The sequence below is a fragment of the Chlorocebus sabaeus genome, chromosome 5 (assembly GCF_047675955.1).
Source record: "Chlorocebus sabaeus isolate Y175 chromosome 5, mChlSab1.0.hap1, whole genome shotgun sequence".
Lineage (NCBI taxonomy): Eukaryota > Metazoa > Chordata > Mammalia > Primates > Cercopithecidae > Chlorocebus > Chlorocebus sabaeus.
In genome coordinates, this window is record NC_132908.1 from 45,580,126 (window position 1) to 45,592,997 (window position 12,872).

General features: G+C 43.5%; 1 long non-coding RNA gene and 1 other non-coding gene across 2 annotated transcripts in view; one reads left to right on the forward strand and one right to left on the reverse strand.

The window, feature by feature from the left end:
• Window positions 1–3,532, forward strand: part of LOC140711672 (uncharacterized) — a 130,602-nt gene extending 127,070 nt beyond the window's left edge. Inside the window, exon 3 of the long non-coding RNA XR_012092943.1 lies at window positions 3,443–3,532. This is a non-coding gene — a long non-coding RNA (uncharacterized lncRNA). The remainder of the gene's footprint in view (window positions 1–3,442) is intronic.
• LOC119627809 (U6 spliceosomal RNA) lies at window positions 946–1,048 on the reverse strand. The gene has a single exon (XR_005244035.2). It is a non-coding gene; the product is annotated as a U6 spliceosomal RNA (small nuclear RNA).
• Window positions 3,533–12,872: the final 9,340 nt, after the last annotated feature.

The following is a 12,872-nucleotide window of genomic DNA, read 5'->3' on the forward strand; positions in this document are numbered from 1 at the left end:
ACCAGGGGTGGCATTAAACATTTCTGACAACAGGGTTGGTACACTCACTAGGTAATCCAAACAGATGCTAGCCATTTACAACTGGGACAGCATGTGTGTATACCGGCTGAATGCCACCCAATCACACACAACTTCCCAGTCAGTAAATCAGCCAGTGACATTCATTTCTGTCATACTACCTGCCAGTCTCTGACATTGTCTTGGTGGGGTTGTTTTACTCTCCCTTTTCTCCCCACTTTCTATTTCTTTTTTTTTTTTTCTTTTCTGTTTTTTCTTTGAGACGGAGTCTTGCTCTGTCACCCAGGCTGGAGTGCAGTGGCGCGATCTCGGCTCACTGCAAGCTCCGCCTCCCAGGTTCATGCCATTCTCCTGCCTCAGCCTCTCACTTTCTATTTCTTAATTGCATACACCAATTAAAGGAAGAGTTTGTCTGTTTTGTTCCTTGTGCATTACAGCACTGGCAGTGGCTAGTTCTGAGCTGGGCACAAAGTGGGCTCACCATAAACATTTGTTGAATGAAAGACCAAAGCATCCCAGCTCTCAGGCAGTTTACATTCTGTGAGATAGGATTAGTGGTGGCAGTTTCAGAGGTGCGCACCTGGAAAACTGAATGGACTTAGAATTCTGAATTCTGAATTCTGAAATCAGAAAGTAACTCTGAATTGGAGTGAATAATCACGACCCTGTGAGCGCCTGGGAGAAGGCAGATCTGCATAGCTTCTGGAATGATAAATCTGGGGCAATGTCTTCAGGATAGATGATCTACAGAAAAGGCTATAGTTCCTGAGGACTCTTGCCACATTAGTCTGACCCTGAACTTCAACAGCACTCACTGTCTTCCTGCAGTGTTGGTCTTTTCGTAGTCTGAAATGAATACAGCTCTTGATAGCTTAAACACCATCTTTAATAATCCTATCTAGAATGTATTATTTAATTCTTTTTTAAAAAAATATGAAATGTTTCACAAATTTGCATGTCATCCTTGTATAGGGGCCATGCTCATCTTCTCGGTATCGTTCCAATTTTAGTATATATGCTGCCAAATGATGCCCTTGTGAGACAGGTAGGTGAAATTAGCTTCGTTTTGCAGACTAAGAAACTGAGAGCTGAGCACAGTGGTGTGCATCTGTAGTCCCAGTTATTCAGGAGGCTGAGGAAGGAGCATCACTTGAGCTTCCGAGTTCAAGGCCAGCCTGGGCAACATAGTGAGACCCCCATCTTAAAAAAAATAATCCAAGAAACTGAAACCCAATGAGATTAGATGACTAGCCCAAGGACATAGAATGAGGCAGAGGCAGAGGCAGAGGCAAAGCCCAAGCATTGTAGCATTGTATTTCCACTGCACCCAAATGTGAGCTTTTTTTCTGAGATGGAGTTTCGCTCTCGTTGTCCAGGCTGGAGTGCAATGGCGCAATCTCAGCTCACTGCAACCTCTGCCTCCTGGGTTCAAGCGATTCTCCTGCCTCAGCCTCTAGAGTAGCTGGGATTATAGGCATGTGCCACCATGCTGGGCTAATTTTTGTATTTTTAGTAGAGATGGGTTTCACCATGTTGGTCAGGCTGGTCTAAAATTCCAGACCTCAGGTGACCCACCCGCCTTGGCCTCCCTGCTGGGATTGCAGGTGTGAGTCACCGAGCCTAGCCACATTAGGGCTTTTAGGGTGTTTGTCACCTAACTGATCCATTTCTGGTCTTCTCTAGGGAGATGTTTATTTTGTTTTCAAGTGAGGCTCAAGTGAGAGTGGTTTGTGAGCCAACCACAGCACTGTCTTGACTGGATATACCATTTGATGCCATTTTGAAAATCCTCCCATAGTTTTAAAATTGACTTTATATTGGGATAATTGTAGATCCACATGCATTTGTAAGAAATAATAGAGTGATCTCATATGCCCTTTATCCAGTTTCTCCCAATGATAGCATTTTGCAAAACTACAGTACCATAGGATATTGACTCTCTCACATTTTTAAGAGAATTTTAAAAAATGCACTCAGGGAGTTCAGGGGCCAGGGCACACACCTCTGTCCTTAGGCTGTGCCAGCGCTGCCCTGTGGGCCCAGAGTCAGGAGCTTGGGAGGCAATCTGACCTGCCTCTGCCACTGCTCCTTGTGCAGGCTCCCTGGGGCTCAGCTTCCCCACCAGTGTGGCCAATGTGAGCTTCTTGATGGCAGGGGTCATGTGTCTCTTGCCTTGTCTCTGGTGCCTTGAATGGGGTAGACTCAAGTAGACTTCCTGCTTCCACAAACTCATTAAGGAAAGTGGACAGAGCCATGGAGCCTCCACATGGTGGGTGTATGTCAAGGAAGCAGCATAGACAGGTTCTGGGTGACCTTGGGCAGATTTCATCCCTTCACAAGCCTTAGCTTTCTTAGCTATAAAATGAAGGGCTGGATAATGTCCATAAGAATCTTTCCAGTTTTGATGTAGGATTCTGTGATGTCAAAAATAAGAGCGATTGTATTATTGCGAATTGAAAAATAATTATCTTTTATGTGCCACATGTAACTTTCTATTTCTCAAGCTACCTGTTATATAGCGTCAACATTGCCTCATATATCAGAAACTGCTGTAATAAGTATGCAATTTGTAGCTGCAATTTCCATTTTATGGCAATATCTGATTTACACGAGGTGTTTTTAAAGCGTGTCACTTATAATGTACACACCTGCCAAGAGCCTGCTCTTTCATAATGACTTTTCAGCGAGGTCAGAGAAAGCACCCAAATTCAAGTAAACAAACAGCAGGCAAGCTTTCAACATGAAAGCTGCTTTTCCACCATGGGGAAGGATGCTGTCTCTCAATAGAGGATGGTGACAAATCTCCCATATTCAGACCTGCTTAGGTGAATCAGGACTGAACCCCTTTCTAACAGGTGCTCTCAAACTCCAATTGAAGAAGAGGAGAGCGATTCACAAGCCTGTGTATGCACCAGGTGAGGGGCTGTTTATGGAAAATTAGTTAGCTAAGAATCAATTCACTGAATGACCAGTTCATTAAGTGTTCAATCCATTGATCATTTTGATAGAAATTTGAAAATGAATATTCAAGAGGAGGAGGCAGAAGCAGGGTAATAGGTAGGGGCATCTAGAACACAAAGTATGAATTTGGTAAATTTTTAAACTGTTTATTGAACTTTTGGAAAATTGGTTATTTTGCATGTTCGCTGTTGATGGATTGATTTTTGGTAAATTTGTTTCTGGAGGATCAGTTCAGCCTGTTGGAGATCTGAAAACTTTACCTTTTAGTGTTAGTGATGCAGATTTTAGGCTCACTTTGTCCATCCCTCTGCGGCCAAGCAGAACATCCCTGAGCCAGCTTGATCCCAAGAAGAGAAAGAGGCGTAGTAACACAGGTTGTGCATGATGGACCTAATCTTTGTCTAATCCTGGCACACCTTGAGTGAAAAGGATTTTGAGAAATCTCTCTCCTTAATTCTTGCAGGAATTTGTGGCCTTTGAAGCAGAGCCAAGCAGACACAAGCTTCATGTAAACTTGATCCTCTTGCAAGCCTCTGAAGCCTTTTCAGCCAGCCCTTAAACACCACTGCTCATATAGTTATGCTACCAGGATTTTTTTCCAGCTTCTCACGCTAGTGCAATAATGGTGAAAGCACTCAGGGACCAGGAAAAATAAGGGCAGTAAGGATGTCTTCAGATAAAGCATCTGCTGACCCAGCCTCCTTGGACGCCATGAGGTCCAGTTAAACAACTTGACACGATTGGCTGCCCACCAGGACAAAGACTGGCTGAGAAGAGGATGGATTTCTGCTCCAGTGATTTGGCCACTAGTTCAAAATCTTCCTAAAGGTCAGTCATCTGGCTAGGATTTTTTCTTGAGCCTTGGCTGGCTTGTACAGCTTCTATTTGAGGCAGACTGGCCTTTGAAGCTTGTAGCGCAGGCCTGCAATGCCCTACTAGTCATGGCCCCAGGGCCAGCACAGAGCTAGACTTGGTAAATAGGCTTAATAAAGATTTATAGAATGAATGCTAGCCTTGAACAGCATGTGGCCAGCCAAGTTTCTGCCTTTCTCCTGTCACTCGTGGTGACTTTATTGTAGTGGAGGACTTTCTTGACCCAGTTACATGGTGTAAGAAATTACAAGGGATTTCTCATTCCTGTGATGTGACCCATTTCCTGGTGGTGTGGCACTGCCCATCATGCCCTTGAATATGCCACCTTCTGAGCTAGGAAGTCCTTCTCCTTATCTATTAGCTTGTCTGAACTTCTCCGTCTTTGACACCCAGCTCAAATGTTATCCTGGGTGTAACACCTTCCCAGTTCCTCCAGCTCAGATTTATTTTGAATTGTAATTGTTTCTGCATGTCAGTCACCTACTATATTGTAAAACCTTCAGGGACAGACTCTTATCTTTATTCTCATTTATTCATTTACTTGTTTAGAAACAGTGTAACTCAATGGTTAAGGGCACAAACTATGGATTTATAGTTTAGGTTGATTGTGCAACTTACTGATTATGTAATTTACAGTGAGTGGCAAACTCTTTAAACTATCTTTTTTCCTTCCTTCCTTCCTTCCTTCCTTCCTTCCTTCCTTCCTTCCTTCCTTCCTTCCTTCCTTCCTTCCTTCCTTCCTTCCTTCCTTCTCTCTCTCTCTTTCTTTTCTTTTCTTTCTTTCTTTCTTTCTTTCTTTCTTTCTTTCTTTCTTTCTTTCTTTCTTTCTTTCTTTCTTTCTTTCTTTCTTCCTTTCTTTCTTTCTTTCTTTTCTTTTCTTTCTTTCTTTCTCTTTCTTTCCTTCTTTCTTTCTTTCTTTCTTTCTTTCTTTCTTTCTTTCTTTCTTTCTTTCTTTCTTTCTTTCTTTCCTCTTTCTCTCCTTCTTTTACTTTTCTTTTTTTTTTGAGACAGAATCTCGCTTTGTTGCCCAGGCTGGAGTGCAGCGGCAACTTCTCGGCTCACTGCAACCTCCATCTCCCTGGTTCAAGAGATTCTCCTGCCTCAGTCCCTTGAGTAGCTGGGATTACAGGCACACACCACTACGCCTGGCTAATTTTTGTATTTTTAGTAGAGATGGGATTTCACCATGTTAGTCAGGCTGGTCTTGAACTTCTGACCTCAAGTGATCCACCCACCTCAGCCTCCCAAAGTGCTGGGATTACAGGCATGAGCCACCATGATAGGCCTCTATTTTTCTTATATGTAAGGATGAATATTGTGATAGTATTTTGTTTTAGGGCCTTTGGAAGAATTAGACAGAGCATTTATTGGGCACTTACTATATGCCAAGCATTATGCTGATAATAGTAATTAATATGATTATTGATATAGCCAATGTTTTTTTTTGGCACAAATACTGGGGCCTGATATTGTTCTAGGTGCTGCCTCTAGGATCTAGCAAGACGTTTTGTATAGAGTTGGGCCTTGGCAAATGTTCACTGAATGAGTAAAGCTAGAACAAGTTGTGGACTTAGTTTGTAAATCTTTGTATCAGTCAAATAAGCTGGATTATGCTGTGTAACAAATATCTCATCCCCAACATCTCATGGGCTTATTTTAACTTTAACAAAAATGTATTTATTGCTCCTCTTATATGGTTAGTGTGGGATAGCTGCAATGCTCTTGTCTTCAGAGGTCAGGTGGTTTCATCTCAACAGATGCTTTCATGATCTCTGTGGCAGAGGAAAAGAAATGGTGTGCACTGGGTCTTAAAGTGACACATACCATCTCTGCTTACATCTTTTTGGCTAGAGAAAGTTACATGGCCTTGTCTAACTTTAAGGGGAGAGAGAACTGCAATTGTAATCCTACTCTGTACCCAGAAGGAGAAAACCCATGATATTTGCAAATATCCTTCATGGCTACCACAGGATGGAAGCTGATGATATAATCTTCTAACACACAAACCAGTTTTGGCCTACAAAGACCTCCCTGTTCAAAGTCAGTGTCAGCAGCTACCCTCAGGGTTCTGGTTTGGAATTAAGTTTTCAGACTAGGTATTTTTTTTTTCTTCTCACTTCCCTACTCAATTATATTTTAAGCAGTTGGGTGATCCTGTCAACCTTAAGAAAATAGCAGGAAGAAACAAATTAATGTAAAACACCCTACATTCTAATTAAATTTTTCTGCCACCCCAAGGTTTGAGCTTGGATGCTGATTTGCACTGAAAGAAAATCAAAATACAAGCCCAAATTCAAGAAAGCTTGCAAAATGCTTTCATGTTGTTCTCCTCAGCTGACATGTAAATGAAAAGAACGCTTTTATTTTCCCCCACAGCAAACACCTTTGTTTTTGTTGCTTGATGGCTTGGAACGAGATTCTGTTTAAAGACAATTAAAAGCAGCTTCTAAATGCAGAAATCCAGTGAAGCAGGCCAAGCAGAAGATGTAGATGGAAGGTTAAGTGGGGCAAATCTGAATCAGGTTAGAGAAATGTGGCCAGGACTGCAACTTGAGGCTCAACCCAATACTCCAAAAGATCTACCATCATAACCCTCCACTCTGTCCCATTTCCACTAAATAAAGTGAAGCTATGTTAGTTGTCTGTTTCAGTATAGCAAGTAACTCCAAAGCTCAGCTGCTGCAAACAACAAATAGTTATTATTTCCCACAGTTTCTGAGGGTCAGGAATTCAGGAGTGGCTTTGGTCAAGCTGTTAGCAAGAGCTGCAGTTATCTGAAGGCTTGACTGGGGTTGGAGGATCCTTCCAAAGCCCATGGTTGTGATTGTTGGAGGGTGTCAGTCAGTTCCTTGCAGGGTTTCAGCCAGAGGCCTCAGTTCCATGCCATATGGTTCTCTCCATAGAGTCATTCACAACATGGCTGCAAGCATCCCCAAGTGATCAAAAGATAAGTCGAAAGAACAATCAAGACAAAGCCACAGTCTTTTATAACCTGATCGTGGAAATAAAATACTTCACTTCTGCTGTGTTCTGTGGGTAACACAGACTCTAGTACAGGTTGGAACGGGAATACACAAGGATGTGAACATCGGGGGTAGGGATTATTGGGGGTCATCTTGGAGAAAGGTTACTATATGCAGGATATATCTATGTATACACACACACACACACACACACTTTTTTTTTTTTTTTTTAAATCAGGAAACAAGAAAACAAACAACATAGTACCTACTATGGCCAAGAACTGGGCTAGATGATCTGTATAGGTTCTCTCAGTCTTTATAATAACTCTGCAAAGTAAATGCTATTATAATGCCCATTTCACAGATGAAGAAACTGCATTTCAGAGTGATTAAGTAGGTAAATATTATCTGGGTGGGAAGTGGTAGAGCCAGGGCATTGCCACTGGGAAATCTGTCTCATCCCATACACTTTCTGGAGCTATTTGATTGCCAGGTAAGGGTAAGGATAGCATGATGTAATCCTGAGAGTGGCCTTGGAAGTTAGCCCAATCGGGCCTCAACTCTAGATGCAGCCACTCACCAGCTGTGTGGACTTTGGTAAGTTACCTGATGTCTCCCAGCTTCTCTGTCCTCATCTGTAAGATGGGGATGAAATTAAAAGTGCTCACTGCACAAGGCTGTTGTGAAGATTAAATCAGGTGATGATGTTGACTGCCTAGCTTAGTGCCTGGCATGGGGTGAGGGCTCAGTAAATGCTGGGTACTACAGTCGTGAGCCCTAGGCACTGCTACAGGCTAAAACAAATCAATTCTCCCTGGTGTACCTCAGTTTTCCTATCCGAGAAATGAAGGAGTTAGATAATATGCCCAAGGTCACTTCTAATTCATAGTCCATGAAACTTTTGTTTTAAACATACTTTTTATCTGAGTCTTGGAGCTGTGCTAAGTAGTGGGAAACCAAAGTATCCTCTAATTATGTCATGCTGACAGGTTGAGGTTTTCTTCACTTTAGCTAGAATTTGAGGGAAGTGGGTTTTAGCTTTCTCTCTAATATTCTATGTTTGAAATGTCAAAAGGAGGCCTTGAGGAATAGGGGAAAGCGTCTTGGGAAAAGGACTCTGGAGTCTAATCTTGACGTGGGCTCTGGCTGGCTGTGTGATCTCAGGGACAGTTCTTGTCCTCTCTGTTCTTGTGCTTGCTCATTTTTTCAGATGAAGGCAAAAACTTTTGCCCTGGTTCTTTAGAGGGATGCCTTATGGCCAAATGAACTTGGGACACACGATGCAAATGGAGCAAATCCTTAGAGATGGAAATATCTAAGGAGGCACTGGGGCCAGGAGGCTCTGGAGGGTGGTTCCTCAAGCTCTTCCCTTCATATGGATATTCTGGGTCTTTTGAGCACACAGAGGCAAAAGGGTTGTGGCAATTAACTTCTAGAGAAAAATCGCCATTTGAAAATGCCAAGGACCTTTTAACACACCTTTTTCTAATGGATCTCTCAGAGGAAGAGGCAGTGAGAAAACAATCTTACATTGTCTTTAACCAAAAGCTGGCTGTCTGGGATGAATTTTGTTGACTTGGTGAAGAGCAGAAACCAGGGCTCAGGACATAGTGGAGAAGGAGAGGGAAGGAAAGTGGATTGTGAGTGTGTGCATTTTCTCTTCTCTGTGTTCATTTCTCTAGGTTGGACAGTTCAGAACCAGCTGCTTTGAACTCTTGTCCTGCCTGGTTATCGCATATCCTGTTTTGAAGGGATTGCTGCAGGTTGCCTTTGTTTTTGCAGCTACTCTGTTCGCATTTTATTATCTGTACCAGCCCTTACGATTGTAGAATTGTGACCTACAATGGATGAGTGGGTCTGATGCAGCCCCCGTTTCATGTTGTGAGCTGGTTCGAAACTCTTTTGTTTTTATGTGGCGATTGCATTCCTGGACACCTCTGTCACCTTCCATACCCAGAATCAGAGTACAATAGACCCATGGCTCTAAAAACATCTTCATCCTATCACTTATAGCTGCTTCTGAAACACTTTTTTAAAAAAATTATTCAGTTTTTTTATTTGTACAAATGCATGGCATACATGTGCAATTTTGTTACATGCATAGATTGCATAGTGATCATATTAGGACATTTATTTATTTATTTCTTTAGAGACAGACTCTCACTCTGTCACCCAGGCTGGAGTGCAGTGGTGCAATTTCGGCTCACTGCAACCTCTGCCTCCTGGGTTCAAGCTATTCTCCTGCCTCAGCCTGCTGAGTAATTGGGATTACAGGCACATGCCACCATGCCCAGCTAATTATTATCTTTTTAAAATTTTTAGTAGGTATGGAGTTTCACCATGTTGACGAGGCTGGTCTTGAACTCATGACCTTAAGCAATCCACCTGCCTCAGCCCCCCAGAGTGCTGGGATTACAGGTGTGAGTCACCATTCTGCACCACATTAGGGTTTTTAGGGTGTCCATCATCCAACTGGTTCACTTCTGGTCTTCTCTAGCGAGATGTGTATTTTGTTTTCAAGTGAAGCTTGAGTGAGAGTGGTTTGTGAGTCAATCACAGTACTGTCTTGACTGGATATACCCATCTATGTCATTTTGAAAATCCTTTCATAGTTTTAAAATTGACATTATATTGAGATAATTGTAGATCCACATGCATTTGTAAGAAATAATAGAGTGATCTCATATGCCCTTTATCCAGTTTCTCCCAATGACAGTGTTTTGCAAAACTATAGCATGATAGAATATTGACTCTTACATTTTTAAGAGAATTTTAAAAAATGCACTCAGGGAGTTCAGGGGGCAGGGCACACACCTCTGCCTTCGGGCTGTGCCAGCACTGGCCTGTAGGCCTGGAGTCAGGGGCCTGGCTGGCAATCTGACCCGGCTCTGTCACTACTCACTGTGGGGGCTCCCTGGGGATCAGCTTCCCCACCAGTAAGATTACTGAGGTTTCTTTTAGCTCTGCCATTTTATGATTTTACACATCATTCATGACAGCCCCTGGGGTCAGCCTGCCCTGGTCTTTTTATTAGATAAATTGTTTCTTACTTTGAGCCTACACAACCAGAGTCGGACGAGTCTGAATTGGACATCTGTTTCTGGGATCTTCCCAGCATCCACACTGCATTTCCTTAAGGGACTCATCTCCCACCCTCTTTGGCTCTTGTGATTTAGCTGGGGCAGACCCTGCTTCCTGGGCTCTAGGATTGACTCTACGATTGGCTTATTGTTCTAATTAGATATTTTCATTCTATTTGTGGATAGGTGCAGGTTAGGAGGCATGACCTAAGCCAGTCCATGAGAAGCCATCTAAGGACTTTTATGAAAATAGTCAGCAAGGGAGAAGGGTTTTCCCCCTATGGGGATGTTTCAGGAGTAGGGGTTAGGATGGAGACCTGGTACTTCAGGCAGTCATTTACCACCTCAATGAAAGAGCTTGCTCAGAACTAGATCAAAGCAGAGGAATGTGGGGCTGACAGATGAAGAGAGAGACATGGACAAACAGTCCCAGAAATATCAATGCATCTGCTGGAGGTCGCATAGCTATTCCAAGTGGCCCCTGAAGTAAAGGAAGCCTCACTCTACCCATTAACTCAGGTGAGTAATGGTTATTTCCAGGCGAGAAGAGAGATCTGCTGACTTCATGCGTTTGGTTCTGGGGGTGGCTCTGGAAGGAAGGCTAGATGGGAGGGGGAAAGTTTGCATGCACCTGCAGGCTTGGGATTCACAGTGAACGGAGGGCTTTTCACTTGCTTTGAAGAACTCAAACGCAATTACCGACATGATCTCATTTGTTTTCAGCTGCAACTGAGTGAAGTCACCTTGATGCAGAAGTGTTGTCTCTTCTCATTCCTGTTAGGAAACCAAGTTACAGCTGAAGCCGGGGCCTTCTCCTACTTGACTCCCATGGCCCATTAAAACCTACATGAGCTCATCTGAAACCTTCAAGCCCTGTTTGGTGGCCCCATCTCCTCTTCAGGCATTGTGACTCAGATAGCATCCCTGAACCACTTGTCAGGGAGATAGTGATTTATTGAGATAGAGGCAGTAATGTGCTAATTCTAGCAGCTGGTCCAGGCCTCATTAGCATCTGAGTTTCTTGGAGTTCAGCTTTAATCACACACGGGAAGAATTTACCACCAAGGGGTTCTCGTACCTCCTGTTCCTTCCTCATGAGTCTTCTGGAGAGCCTTGGCACTTGTTGAAGTGGTGATGGTAACATCAGGGCAGAGGGTTTCAACTGGGGGTGTGAATTATGTTCACCTGGAGAAGCTTAAATCTGTCTGCTCATCCGTCTATCCATCCACCTATCCATTCGTTCATCATCTCATTATTTACTTAAATAGATAAGACAAGCCTAAGGTAAAAATGAAAACAAAGCTTTCTAGTCTGTAAAATAAGCATAATGATAACATCTACCACATAGAATGGTTATAATAATGAAATAAATTATTGTATATAAAGTGCCTAGAATAGGGCTTGGTTCATAGTAAGTTGTAATAGCCATGGTGGCTATCACATAATAATCTATTATTATTAATGTGAATCTTACATCCCATCCCTCAATCACCTAGTTTCCTTCCCATTACAGATTCTAGAGATTATCTACATACATAAATATGTGTACACACACACACAAACACACACACACACTCCATCTCTGGACAGACTGACTCTAAAAGCTACAGAAAATTTCGAATGCCGTCCAGGGTTGGGCATCTCAGGATTGGAAGCTGAGCGAGACTCTGGGGAATGTCAGGAATTAGAGTGTAGAGCCACCAAGGTAAGAAGGAAATGACCATGTTTCTACAAGGGCAAAAGCTAGGAGGACTGCCTGGAAGGGGACCACCTTAACTAAATATGTTCAGTATGGCTGTGAAAGAAACAATAACAATCATCACAACAGCTAGAGTTGTGAGACATTATCCTGTTATCTCAGAACTCTAGCTAAAGCTTCACACTCAGGAAAATAGGCACTAAGAACTTCCACAGCCTAAAGACAGCAGCAAAGGAGCCACCAGACTTATTCCCCAGGATCAACTAAGAGGTGACAGAAATGCTGCTGCTGCTCTCACCACCCTGCCCTCCTTCCCCATGCAAAGAAATCTGTAGGAGCCATGAGTCATCAGTCTAGTGAGGGTGATGTGTCGTTTTGATAGTGGGCTTCCCCTCTTGGTACTTGCAAGAGGGCATAGGAAAACTCTGTATAAAAAAAGGGAGGCAGGCATCTCACTCCCTGGCAGGACACTTGCTGATTTGATAAAACCTGTGGTCCCTTCTGGAGTTGCCAATGAAAGAATCCTTGGATCGCCCAGCCAGTATTCTCAGGTGCTTGGGAATATACAGCAATGGAGAGACTGCAGCCAGCTTCTGTCTAGAGAACTCTGGAGGTGGGAGGCAAGTGGGAAAAGTTGGCTCTAGCAGGGAGGTAGAGAAGGTGGTCATGGTATAGGCACTTTGCTCCGTTCGGTGTGACAAGCATATGCTTCCTATGGGCCCAGAGATGCTGCAGAATGTAGGTGGGCTTGGGTCTTGACAGCAGGACTTAGCCAAGGAGACCACCTGTCAGCTAAGGGGCCTTGCCAGCCGGAGACTGTAGAGTGGGAGCTCAGGGGTAGGAATCTGAGAGTGGGTTTAGAGAGGTCAGCCGGAGGGCATTATCCATGTTTTCTCCCCATGAAACCCTAAAGAATGACAATATTCAGATGCCTATGGAGAGGTTTGAGGGGGAAAAGAGGACTTATAGCAGCTTCAGTTAGGAGAAAAGACTCTGCATCTCTTCCCCTATTTGTCTACGAGAGAAGCTAGAGCCCAGAAGAGGAATGTGGGGAGAAAGGAGAGTGGACTGTTCTGTCTTCCAGCCCTGGTTAGGCCTGAGCAAGAGGACAGGCAGGTACCTCAGGCTGGGTTCCTGTGGAGGCCAGCACAGGTCAAGGATTCCAGTGTGAGGAGTTTATCTGAGGGGCAATCCAAGGAAGTGTGGATAGGGATGTGGGAATCCAGTCAGTCAGGGAAGGAAGCCAAGGAAAGGTGCCATGTTTAGCAGGTTACTGCC